This window comes from Coregonus clupeaformis, unplaced genomic scaffold (assembly GCF_020615455.1).
Source record: "Coregonus clupeaformis isolate EN_2021a unplaced genomic scaffold, ASM2061545v1 scaf1078, whole genome shotgun sequence".
NCBI classification, from domain to species: domain Eukaryota; kingdom Metazoa; phylum Chordata; class Actinopteri; order Salmoniformes; family Salmonidae; genus Coregonus; species Coregonus clupeaformis.
In genome coordinates this window covers 160,556-174,133 of record NW_025534532.1, presented here as the reverse complement: position 1 = coordinate 174,133, position 13,578 = coordinate 160,556, and the positions used below count along the sequence as shown (strand labels likewise).

General features: G+C 49.4%; 1 long non-coding RNA gene across 1 annotated transcript; it reads right to left on the bottom strand.

Moving 5' to 3' along the window:
• Nucleotides 1–7,314: 7,314 nt before the first annotated feature.
• Nucleotides 7,315–12,586, bottom strand: LOC123486230. The gene is made up of 3 exons (XR_006659290.1): nt 12,549–12,586; nt 8,224–8,335; nt 7,315–7,376 (listed from the first exon to the last, which is right to left on the bottom strand). It is a non-coding gene; the product is annotated as an uncharacterized LOC123486230 (long non-coding RNA).
• Nucleotides 12,587–13,578: the final 992 nt, after the last annotated feature.

Here is a 13,578-nt window from a genome sequence, read left to right as displayed (position 1 = left end):
CATCTTCAATGCCCTTGCTGATGGAAGGAGGTTTTCACTCAAAATCTCACGATACATGGCCCCATTCATTCTTTCCTTTACACGGATCAGTCATCCTGGTCCCTTTGCAGAAAAACAGCCCCAAAGCATGATGTTTCCACCCCCATGCTTCACAGTAGGTATGGTGTTCTTTGGATGCAACTCAGCATTCTTTGTCCTCCAAACACGACGAGTTGAGTTTTTACCAAAAAGTTATATTTTGGTTTCATCTGACCATATGACATTCTCCCAATCCTCTTCTGGATCATCCAAATGCACTCTAGCAAACTTCAGACGGGCCTGGACATGTACTGGCTTAAGCAGGGGGGACACGTCTGGCACTGCAGGATTTGAGTCCCTGGCGGCGTAGTGTGTTACTGATGGTAGGCTTTGTTACTTTGGTCCCAGCTCTCTGCAGGTCATTCACTAGGTCCCCCTGTGTGGTTCTGGGATTTTTGCTCACCGTTCTTGTGATCATTTTGACCCCCACGGGGTGAGATCTTGCGTGGAGCCCCAGATCGAGGGAGATTATCAGTGGTCTTGTATGTCTTCCATTTCCTAATAATTGCTCCCACAGTTGATTTCTTCAAACCAAGCTGCTTACCTATTGCAGATTCAGTCTTCCCAGCCTGGTGCAGGTCTACAATTTTGTTTCTGGTGTCCTTTGACAGCTCTTTGGTCTTGGCCATAGTGGAGTTTGGAGTGTGACTGTTTGAGGTTGTGGACAGGTGTCTTTTATACTGATAACAAGTTCAAACAGGTGCCATTAATACAGGTAACGAGTGGAGGACAGAGGAGCCTCTTAAAGAAGAAGTTACAGGTCTGTGAGAGCCAGAAATCTTGCATGTTTGTTTGTAGGTGACCAAATACTTATTTTCCACCATCATTTGCAAATAAATTCATTAAAAATCCTACAATGTGATTTTCAGGATTTTTTTTTCTCATTTTGTCTGTCATAGTTGACGTGTACCTATGATGAAAATTACAGGCCTCTCTCATCTTTTTAAACGGGAGAACTTGCACAATTGGTGGCTGACTAAATACTTTTTTCCCCCACTTTATCTCTGTAAACCACCCTCCTATGATTTCATGTGCCATATCTATTGAACAAAAATGTAAACGAAACATGCAATAATTTCAACAATTTTACTGAGTTACAGTTCATATAAGGAAATCAGTCAATTGAAATAATGAAATTAGGCCCTAATCAATTGATTTCACATGACTGGGCAGGGGGTGCAGCCATGGGTTGGCCTGGGAGGGCATAGACCCACCCACTTGGGAGCCAAGCCCACCCACTGAGGAGACAGGCCCAGCCAATCAGAATGAGTTTCCCCACAAAACGGCTTTATTAAAGACAGAAATACTCCTCAGTTTCATCAGCTGTCCGGGTGGCTGGTCTCAGACGATCCCGCAGGTGAAGAAGTCGGATGTTGAGGTCCTGGGCTGGCGTGGTTACACGTGGTCTGCGGTTGTGAGGCCGGTTGTGAGTACTACTAAATTCTCTAAAATGACGTTGGAGGCGGCTTATGGTAGAGTAATTAACATTCATTTATCTGGCAACAGCTCTGGTGGACATTCCTGCAGTCAGCATGCCAATTGCACACTCCCTCAAAACTTGAGGCATCTGTGGCATTGTGTTGTGTGACAAAACTGCACATTGTAGAGTGGCCTTGTATTGTCCCCAACACAAGGTGCACCTGTGTAATGATCATGCTGTTTAATCAGCTTCTTTATATGCCTATCAGCAGCCTGTTATAATCCTATCAGCAGAGATACATTTTTCATGTAGTTCTTATTATATCCTGTTATATTTCCGTAAAAAGGAAGAAAGAAGAAGGAAAATACATTTTAACAGCCACTGATGACTGAGAGTAAATATTTGTCTTCCACATCACACTACCCATAAAGGGATACATACGTTTAACTTATAATCGACCCCGACACAGCCAGGGCAAGATAGCAATAACGTACATGCAGTTCTGTCAATCTAGAGAGAGTAAACCTGTAAACCAACCTTCTCTCCACACACACACACTTATAGTTGCTCTATCACTTTGACTGTTTTACACATAGGCCTATAGCATTGGGGACAAATGATAAGGGTAGCGTATATAGATTGTGTAAAAAAACAATATACTTCTCGCTAGAGAATGGCTTCCATAAGCCAGCTATTGTGTTGACTCTACTGATTAATTTAGTCTGTAATTGTTTAAATCCAGTGTTAATCAGCCAGCTGCACGCTAGCAGAGTTAACAGACCCTGTTGACAACACCCAACCCATTTACCGGTGTATATTTAGATAGAGATGTATTGTTTAAATGGTGTTAAAAAGATAGTGATACCAATTGTTATAGGATTGTATTCAGTAGAGAACCTAGACAGGTTATTAACCCTCCTCCTCTATCAATACTTTATCCTATCCGAGCCCCACAGAGCTGTCAATATTTTATTTTCTTACATTCGATTCGTTCCGATTCACATCCATCAAAAGGGCAACACAGTATAACAGCATTCAATTCAGAATATACCCCAATCTCTACAATTAGCTTGTATCAGATCAAACTCAAAACCCAACATTGGTTTTTCCAATTTAACGCCTGTGCAGTATTCAAAATAAACAAAAACGTCCCATGAATTTAAACTTATTTTTAAGTCCACATAGTCCAAGGTTCTGTATTGCATGAGTAAAAAAGGATGAGTGCATCATGCATAAAAAATAAATAATAATAATAATAATAAAGGATTGTAATGTGTAAAAATACAACTCGGGACCGCCCTGCAGGACGTGATCAATACTCTGCACCGATGGGAGACCAGAGGGGTACCCACACCTCCACCTACCTTACCACCACCATCGGTCAGTCCTCCCATCCAAGCTCCGAATCCAGTGGGATTCGGCTCTCGCTCCCGAGGGCGTATGATGGCACTGCTGCCGGGTGTCAGGGGTTCCTCCTGCAGGTGGAACTCTACCTGGCCACCGTACACCCGGCGCCCTCGGGACACGAGAGCGTTTCCGCCCTCATCTCCTGTCTCACCGGCAAGGCGTTGGAGTGGGCCAACGCCGAATGGAGGGGAATAGATGCCGCCACCATCACCTACGCGGAGTTCTCCCGCCGCTTCAGGGCAGTGTTCGACCATCCACCTGAGGGGAAAGCGGCGGGGGAGCGTCTATTCCACCTCCCGACATGGGAAGAGGAGCGCACAGGAGTCCGCCCTGGAATTCCGGACTCTAGCGGCGGATGCAGGGTGGAATGAGCGGGCCCTCATCGACCACTATCGATGCAGTCTACGGGAGGACGTTCGGCGAGAGCTGGCCTGCAGGGACACCAACCTCTCGTTCGACCAGTTGGTGGACATGTCCATCGGTCTCGACACCCTGCTGGCCACCCGCGGGACGTCCCGAGTGGGGGCCGTCCATTCCATCCTCCAGCACCTCCGAGCCGAGCCCTATGGAGCTCGGGGTGCTGGCGCTAGAGTGAGGAGGAGAAGGAGCCCGAGGGGGCCGTCCCTGCACCAACTGTGGCCGTGGAGGGCACACTGCGGCTAGGTGCTGGGGAGGGTCTCCAGGGGACGGAACAACAGGCCACGCACTGGGGAGTCCTTCCAGGTGAGTAGGCGCCCACTTACCCAGAGCTCTCTGTTGTGCACTTATGTATACCTGTAAGATTTCCACAGGTTGCACCTCATTCCCAGCATAAGGCGCTAGTAGATTCAGGCGCAGCTGGGAATTTTGTTGATCGGAATTTTTGTGTAGAGTTAGGGATTCCCCTCCTTCCTGTTGATGCTCCCTTCCCTGTTCATGCACTAGACAGCCGCCCGTTGGGATCGGGGTTGATTAGAGAGGTCACAGCACCACTTAGGATGAGTACGCAGGGGGGTCATGAGGAAACTATTCAGTTATATCTGATCGACTCTCCTGCGTATCCAGTGGTGCTGGGGCTTCCCTGGTTGATTACCCATAATCCCTCCATTTCGTGGCAACAGAGGGCTCTCAAGGAGTGGTCTGCCCAGTGTGTGGGGCGATGTCTAGGTGTTTCCGTGGGGGCGACCTCGGTGGAGAGTCCGAACCAGGTGCCCGCAATGCACATTCCCCCTGAGTATGAGGAAGTAGCACTCGTGTTTAGCAAGACGAGAGCGACGCGGTTGCCTCCTCATAGACAGGGGGATTGTGCGATAGACCTCCAGGCAGGAGCAGCGCTTCCGCGGAGCCATGTGTATCCTCTGTCTCAAGAGGAGAAGGGGGCTATGGAGACATACATAGCCGAGTCTCTGAGACAAGGATACATACGGCCCTCCACTTCCCCTGCGTCCTCGAGCTTCTTTTTTGTGAAGAAGAAGGATGGAGCCCGTGTATTGATTACCGTAGTCTCAATCAGATCACTGTGAAATACAGTTATCCACTCCCTCTGATTGCGACTATGACGGAATCATTACACGGAGCGCGCTTTCTTCACAAAACTGGATCTCAGGAGCGCCTACAACTTGGTGTGCATTAGGGAGGGCGATGAAAGGAAGACAGCATTTAGTACCACCTCGGGTCATTACGAGTATCTCGTCATGCCATACGGGCTGATGAATGCTCCTTCAGTCTTCCAATCCTTTGTGGACGAGATCTTCCGGGACATGCAGGGGCAAGGTGTGGTCGCGGACATTGACGACATTCCAGTGTACTCTTCTACCCGAGCCGAGCATGTAGCCCTGGTGCGCCGAGTGTTGAGGAGGCTGTTGGAGCACGACTTGTATGTCAAGGCAGAGAAATGTCTGTTTTTCCAGGAGTCTGTCTCCTTTTTGGGTTATCGGTTGTCCGCGTCAGGGGTGAAGATGGAGGTTGACCGTGTGTCAGCCGAGCGTAATTGGCAAACCCCAACCACGGTTAAAGAGGTGCAGCAGTTCTTGGGTTTTGCAAATTACTACCAGAGGTTTATCCGGGGTTTTGGACAGGTGGCAGCTCCCATAACGTCCCTTCTGAAGGGGGGCCCGGTGCGTTTGCAGTGGTCAGCTGAGGCGGACAGGGCATTTGGGAGACTGAAGGACCTGTTTACTTCGGCCCGGTGCTGGCGCATCCGGACCCCGCTACCATTTCAGGTAGAGGTGGACGCGTCAGAGGCCGGTATTGGGGCCGTATCTATCGCAACGGTCCGGCACGCCACCTAAACTCCGCCCCTGTGCTTTTTACTCCAAGAAGCTCAGCCCAGCGGAGCGAAATTTTGATGTAGGGGACAGGGAGCTGTTAGCCGTGGTACAGGCCCTAAAGGTGTGGAGGCATTGGCTTGAGGGGCTCAACACCCTTTTCTCATTTTGACTGACCACCGTAACCTGGAGTACATCCGGGCAGCTAGGAGATTGAACCTCGTCAGGCCCGGTGGAACATGTTTCTAGCCCGGTTCGTATTTAAAATCACGTACATCCCTGGGTCCCAGAACGGTAAGGCAGACGCCCTGTCCCGGCGGTATGACACAGAGGAGAGGTCCATTGAGCCCACTCCCATACTGCCGGAGTCTTGTCTGGTGGCACCGGTAGTGTGGGAGGTCGATGCGGAAATCGAGCGGGCATTGCGTACCGACCTAGTCCCCCACAGTGTCCTGTGGGTCGGACGATCGTCCGGCTCGAGGTTCGGGATCGACTGATTTATTGGGCTCACACGTCCCCCTCCTCTGGACATCCAGGAATTGGCCGGACAGTGCACTGCCTTAGCGCTAGGTACTGGTGGCCAACGTTAGCCAGGGATGTGAGGGTTTATGTCTCCTCCTGCTCGGTGTGCGCCCAGTGTAAGGCGCCTAGACACCTGCCCAGGGGGAAGTTACAACCCCTGCCCGTTCCACAACGACCCTGGTCTCACCTCTCGGTGGATTTCGTTACAGACCTTCCCCCTCTCAGGGGAATACCACTATACTGGTCGTTGTGGATTGGTTCTCTAAGGCCTGTCGTCTCCTCCCAATGCCGGGTCTCCCTACTGCCCTACAGACCGCTGAGGCACTATTCACCCACGTCTTTTGGCACTACGTAATATAGTGTCTAATCGAGGTCCCCAGTTCACCTCCAGAGTCTGGAGGGCGTTCATGGAGCGCTTGGGGGTCTCGGTGAGCCTTACCTCGGGGTACCACCCAGAGAGCAATGGGCAGGTAGAAAGAGTGAACCAGGATGTGGGTAGGTTTCTGAGATCGTATTGCCAGGGCCGGCCGGAGGAGTGGGCGAGGTATATCCCCTGGGCAGAGATGGCACAGAACTCTCTCCGCCACTCCTCCACCAACCTAACCCCTTTCCAATGTGTGTTAGGGTACCAGCCGGTTCTGGCACCATGGCATCAGAGCCAGATCGAGGCTCCTGCGGTGGATGAGTGGGTGCGGCGCTTCGAAGGAGACGTGGAACGCTGCACACGTCCATCTGCAGCGGGCCATCCGTCGACAAAAGGCGAGCGCCGATCTCCACCGCAGTGAGGGTCCGTGTACGCACCTGGAGATCGAGTCTGGCTCTCGACTCGAAACCTGCCCCTCCGCCTGCCCTGCCGGAAGCTGGGTCGGCGGTTTGTGGGGCCATTTAAAGTCCTGAGGAGACTGAACGAGGTGTGTTACAGGTTACAACTGCCTATTGATTATCACGTTAACCCCTCGTTCCATGTGTCTCTTCTCAGGCCGGTGGTAGCTGGTCCACTCCAGGACTGTGAGATAGGAGAGACTCCTCCGCCCCCACTGGACATCGAGGGGCTCCGGGCGCATACAGTTCGGTCCATCTTGGATTCGAGACGTCGGATGGGGGGTCTCCAATATCTCGTGGAGTGGGAGGGGTACGGCCCGGAGGAACGGTGCTGGGTGCCGAGGAGGGACATCTTAGACCCATCTCTCCTGACTGAGTTCCACCGTGGTCATCCCACGCGCCCTGCTCCGCGTCCTCCTGGTCGTCCCCCGAGGCCGGGTCGGCGCACGGCTGGAGCCGCGCGTCAAGGGGGGGGTACTGTCACGGTTTCGCCGAGGCTGCTCCTCCTCCTTGCTCGGGCAGGCTTCGGCTTCGTCGTCCCCGGAGTACTAGCTGCCACCGTTGTATGTTATCGATGTTTGTTTGGTTTTGTCTTCCTTGTACACCTGTTTCCTTTTAGTGTTAATTATGTCTCCTATAAGTTTCTCGTTTTGTTAGTCGTGAGTTGTGTGTAATTGTTCCTCCTGTCTTTTGGTGCTGCTCTTTTTGCCTATTGTATGTTTAGGACCGTCGCACTGTTTTGCGTGCGCTGTTAGTATTTTTGGTGTTTTACGCACTGCTGCGTAATCGTTCGCCTCCGGGTTTGTTGAGGCCCATTTCGTTGATTCCTACACCACATCCACATCAGCCGCTTGACAACGTAGAAGAATGTTCTCCCTCGTCTGTAGAATAATTAAAAGATTTAGAACATGTTCCTCTGTAAATTGCTGCAATACAAGGACCCTTTTTTATGGGAAGTTGTAATGGAAGACTGCCTTTTTCTAAAGGCAGTGTATATTTAACAGTTTGCAGTGGCAGTGATGATTTTGACTGCACAAGGTATTTAATGAGTGTGGATCATTGAAGGTGGTAGTGTAGTTATCTTCCATGTGACTAGGACACCAGATATCACCACCAACATGCCCAGAGGAACCAGTAGGACTTTTAGATCTATGGAACTGATGGTGAAAGTCTGTTTATTGTAAAATATTGTCCATAAAAGATATAAGATAATACGATTTTTTAACTTATAATTTTTCCAATATAGTCATTATAGAATGAATACTTACTATGCTTTCTCCACATCTTCCATGTGACTAGGACACCAGATATCACCACCACCAACATGCCCAGAGGAATCAGTAGGACTTTTAGATCTATGGAACTGATGGTGAAAGTCTGTTTATTGTAAAATAAAGTCCATGAAACATCATAGATAAATAGACATCTTTGTGCTGCTATGACTAAATGGAATTATTTGTTGAGCTTTTCACACTTTTCATGTGTGGAACTTGACCATACAAGAATAGAATGCTACTACTTCTGCAAACCCCAGAGACATGAGGAAGTGGTAAATGTCTCTATGACAACCGTGTCTTGGCCTATACTCGGTGTGAAAACATTTAAGGAAGATGTTTTTGTGCCCTGAGCTCTAGTGTGAAAACCAGAAAAAGTTACATACCTTCATATTTCTATTGCCATCCATTTGGAAGGGTACGTGTTAAATACAGCTGAATGAGTGATAATTACCTCATGGTGACCTTCTCCTTGACCTCCTCAGGTCCTTGGACTGTGTTGTCAGTCTGAACAGGCTCAGCAGTTGGAGAGAAAGATAATTGTTCAGTGGTTGGAGCTTGGGTTGCTGTGAGGTAAAAACAATAATAGTATTATGACTGATGTACCAGAGAGACACAGGGTAGACTGAACTGTAACAAGACATTGTGGCTAAGCTATGACCTTCTTGTCCAGCTTATTTCATTTACCCCAACATGTGGATTTTCACTTAGTATTAGCACTGTTGAGTTCAAACCAATGTTAGGACTACTGTAATCAGGTTATAATCCAATTTGTTTCAGATGATAATCAAGCAAGACTGAATAAAACAAGGTTATTACTTAAAAAACCCTAGAGTCGATTGATGCACCGGTGTGTCAATCTAAGTGACATAATAAAAAAATCCCCATAAAAATCTGTCAGTTGAAGCTAAAGATATCTTCTATATCTGATATTGTGTCAATCCAAAGCATCTGCCTGTGTCGCAATTCCGGCGGTGAAAGGATTCCAAGATGGCATTGCAGTGCGGTCGTGTATTATGTTGTGTCCTCGTGTAAATAGCCTGTTTTTTGTTGTTTTTTCCGTATATATTTCTCTCTCACTTTCCATCCTTAACTAAATATACTTTCCTGCAACCCGCCTCACCCAATGTGGAACGGATTCTATTATTTCTTCATACCTTTTATCAAGAACCCACGGCTGAAACTAGCCAGCTAACTAGCTACTTGCTATTAGCTATTGCTATTAGCCACCGTTAGCGGTCTTCACCACTGTCCATGGCCTGCACTACCTACCAGCCAGCTCTAGCCTGGACAATTATCGGCCAGTCTACACAGCGTGCTATCGACCCAGAGCATTTCGGATTTTCTGCCGGAATTACTGAATCACTGGGCCTTAACACCGGATCATCACAACTAGCTAGCTAAAACCGAATGGATGTTGTTGTTGGCTAATCACCACTAATCACCACTTGTCCCAAAGCCAGGCCCGTCTCCCGGCTATCCACCTCTCTGTCAACCGGACGGGACCTCCTAGTGTCGACACGGAGCCCCGCCGATCCATCACGACTGGTCTGCCGACGTAATCGTCTGATGTGGTTTCAACAGGCTTCCCGTTGCGTCGACCACAAAGATCCATCTGCTAGCACCGGCCCGCTAGCATGTGCAATCAACAGCCGTGCCTCCTGCTCGTCTGTGCTGTAGCAGCCTACGAACTGCTCCCGGACTTACCTATTGCTGTTCACTGGACCTTATGATCACTCAGCTACACATCTGATGCCCGCTGGACTGTTCCTTTACACGGTACCCCATCCTGTTTTTCTGTTTAGCCTCATCCCAAACTTTCGTCGCCATTACCAGTTGTTGTCTTCGCCCTCTCGAATAACACCTGTGATTGCGTTATGCCTCTCTCCCATGTCAATATGCCTAGCCTATTGCTGTTTGGGTTAGTTGTTATTGTACTATTTCACTGTAAAGCCCCCAGTCCCACTCAACCTGCCTCAGATAGCATCCTTGTCCCACCCCCCATACACGCGGAGACCGGCTCAATCGGTACCTCCAGTGATGCTATCTCTTTCATCGTTACCCAATGCTTAGGTGTACCTCCACTGTACTCATATCCTTCCATATCCTTGTCTGTACATAATGCCCTGAATCTATTCTACAATGCCCGGAAATCTGCCCCGTGTATGCTCTGTACCCAACGCACTAGAAGACCAGTTCTTAAAGCCTTTAGCCTTATACTTATTATATTCCTCCTCTGTTCCTCTGGTGATGTAGAGGTTAACCCAGGTCCTGTAGCCCCCCAGTATCCTCATACTCCCCAGGCGCTATCATTTTTTGACTTCTGTAACCGTAAAAGCATTGGTTTCTTGCATGTTAACATCAGAAGCCTCCTCCCAAAGCTTGAGTTATTCACTGCGTTAGAACACTCTGCCAACCCTGATGTTCTAGCAGTGTCTGAATCCTGTCTTAGGAAGGCCACCAAAAATTCAGAAATGTCCATCCTGAATTACAACATTTTCCATCTAGATAGAACTGCCAAAGGGGGCTGAGTTGCAATCTACTGTAGATATAGCCTGCAGAGCTCTATCATACTATCCAGGTCTGTTCCCAAACAGTTTGAGCTTCTACTTCTAAAAATCCACCTTTCCAGAAATAAGTCTCTCACTGTTGCCGCTTGCTACAGACCCCCCTCAGCCCCCAGTTGTGCCCTGGACACCATATGTGAATTGCTTGCCCCCAATCTATCCTCAGAGTTCGTACTGCTTGGTGACCTAAACTGGGATATGCTTAACACCCCGGCCGCCCTACAATCTAAACAAATTATCAAGGAACCTACCAGGTACAACCCAAAATCCGTAAACATGGGCACCCTCATAGATATCACCCTGACTAATTTACCCTCTAAATACACCTCCGCTGTCTTCAACCAGGATCTCAGCGATCACTGCCTCATTGCCTGCGTCTGTAATGGGTCCGCGGTCAAACGATCACCCCTCATCACTGTCAAACGCTCCCTAAAACACTTCAGCGAGCAGGCCTTTCTAATTGACTTGGCCCGGGTATCCTGGATGGATATTGACCTCATTCCGTTAGTAAAGGATGCCTGGATGATCTTCAAAAGTGCTTTCCTCTCCATCTTAAATAAGCATGCCCCATTCAAAAAATTCAGAACTAAGAACAAATATAGCCCCTGGTTCACCCCAGACTTGACTGCCCTTGACCAGCACAAAAACATCCTGTGGCGTACTGCATTAGCATCGAACAGCCCCCCGCGAAATGCAACTTTTCAGGGAAGTCAGGAACCAATATGCACAATCAGTTAGGAAAGCAAAGGCTAGCTTTTTTAAACAGACTCCAAAAAGTTTTGGGACACTCTAAAGTCCATAGAGAATAAGAGCACCTCCTCCCAGCTACCCACTGCAATGAGGCTAGGAAACACTGTCACCACCAATAAATCTACGATAATCGAGAATTTCAATAAGCATTTTTGCTATGGCTGGCCATGCTTTCCACCTGGCTACCCCTACCCCGGCCACCAGCTCTGCACCCTCCGCTGCAACTTGCCCATGCCCCCCTCCCCCCGCTTCTCCTTCACCCAAATTCAGATAGCTGATGTCCTGAAAGAGCTGCAAAATCTGGACCCTTACACATCAGCTGGGCTAGACAATCTGGACCCTTTCTTTCTAATATTAGCCGCCAAAATTGTCGCAACCCCTATTACTAGCCTGTTCAACCTCTCTTCGTATCGTCTGAGATCCCCAGAGATTGAAAGCTGCCGCGGTCATCCCCCTCTTCAAAGGGGGGTGACACTCTAGATCCAAACTGTTACAGACCTATATACATCCTACCCTGCCTTTCGAAAGTATTTGAAGGCCAAGTTAACAAACAGATCACCCGACCACCTCGAATCCCACCGTACCTTCTCCGCTATTCAATCTGGTTTCCGAGCTGGTCATGGGTGCACCTCAGCCACGCTCAAGGTCCTAAACGATATAATAACCGCGATTGATAAAAGACAGTACTGTGCAGCCGTCTTCATCGACCCTGGCCAAGGCTTTTGACTCTGTCAATCACCGCATTCTTATTGGCAGACTAAATAGCCTTGGTTTCTCAACTGACTGCCTCGCCTCGGAGGGCCTGTTGTCTGGACCTCTGTCAGTCTCTATGGGGGTGCCACAGGGTTCACTCTCGGGCCAACTCTATTCTCTGTGTATATCAATGATGTCGCTTTTGCTGCTGGTGACTCACAGATTCACCTCTACGCAGACGACACCATTTTGTATACATCTGGCCCTTCATTGGACACTGTGTTAAAAAACCTCCAAATGAGCTTCAATGCCATACACCACTCCTTCCGTGGCCTCCAACTGCTCTTAAACACTAGTAAAACTAAATGCATGCTCTTCAATCGAACGCTGCTTGCTCCCGCCCGCCCGACTAGAATCACTACTCTCGGCGGGTCTGAATTAGAATATGTGGACAACTACAAATACCTTGGTGTCTGGTTAGACCATAAACTCTCCTTCCAGAATCACATTAAGCATCTCCAATCCAAAGTTAAATCTAGAATCCTTCACTCCTGCTGCTAAACATGCCCTCGTAAAACTGACTATCCTACCGATCCTTGACTTCGGCGATGTCATGTATAAAATAGCTTCCAACACTCAACTCAGCAAATTGGATATAGTCTATCACAGTGCCATCCGTTTTGTCACCAAAGCCCCATATGCTACCCACCAATGTGACCTGTACGCTCTCGTTGGCTGGCCCTCACTACATATTCGAAATTGGGCCCACCTGGCTTGACGAGAGTTAATCCGTTTCACTGCAGTCTGGGCTCCAAATTCCGGTGGTCAGTAAGAACTCCGGAATGGATGGACTGCGCCCTCCAGCCTGTGTCTCCATTCCTGCAGATCGAGGACCACCTTCAACAGCTCCCTGTCCCCCACTCCATAGTTCATCTCTGCGGGGGTAAGCTTTTTAGAGAAAAAAGGCACAGGGATACATTTTCTCTGGCTTACCGTGCCGCTGGGAGAGGACCGCACCCACGGACTCCTCCGATGCGTCCATCTCCAGGATGAAAGGACAAGATGGATCTGGGTGTTTTAGGATGGGCGCTGTGGTGAACCTCTCCTTCGGCCTCTTGAAGGCAGCGTCAGCCTCAGGGTTCCAGGCCAGCATCTGAGGCCCACCCTTAAGGAGAGAGGTGGGCGGGGCGGCTATGGAGCTGAAGGACCTGATGAAACGCCGGTAGAAATTAGCGAAGCCCAGGAAGCTCTGTTGGCCCTTGATGGCGGTGGAACCAGCCAGGACCTGACGGCGTCCGTCTTCACTCCTTCCATGAACACCCCCTGAGGACTGATCTGGTATCCCAGGAAGGAGATGGCCTGTTGGTGGAATTCACATTTCTCCCCCTTCACCAACAGGCTGTGTTCCCTGAGGCGGAGTAGGACAGCTCGGATGTCCCTGACGTGCTCCTCGAACGTAGCCGAGTAGATCAGTATATCGTCAATGTACACCACCACCTGTCTACTCAGCATGTCCTGGAACACGTCATTGACGAAGGACTGGAACACATTGGCGAGGCCGTAGGGCATGACACAGTATTCATAGTGGCCTGAGGTAGTGCTTAATGCCGTCTTCCACTCGTCTCCTTCCCGGATTCGGATCAGGTTGTAGGCACTCCTCAGGTCCAACTTGGAAAAGTACCGGGCCCCTCGTAGCTGCTCAACGGCCGACGGAACCAGAGGGAGGGGGTACCGGTACTTGGTGGTGACTGCGTTCAGCCCCCTGTAGTCAATGCATGGTCTCAGTCCTCCGTCTTTTT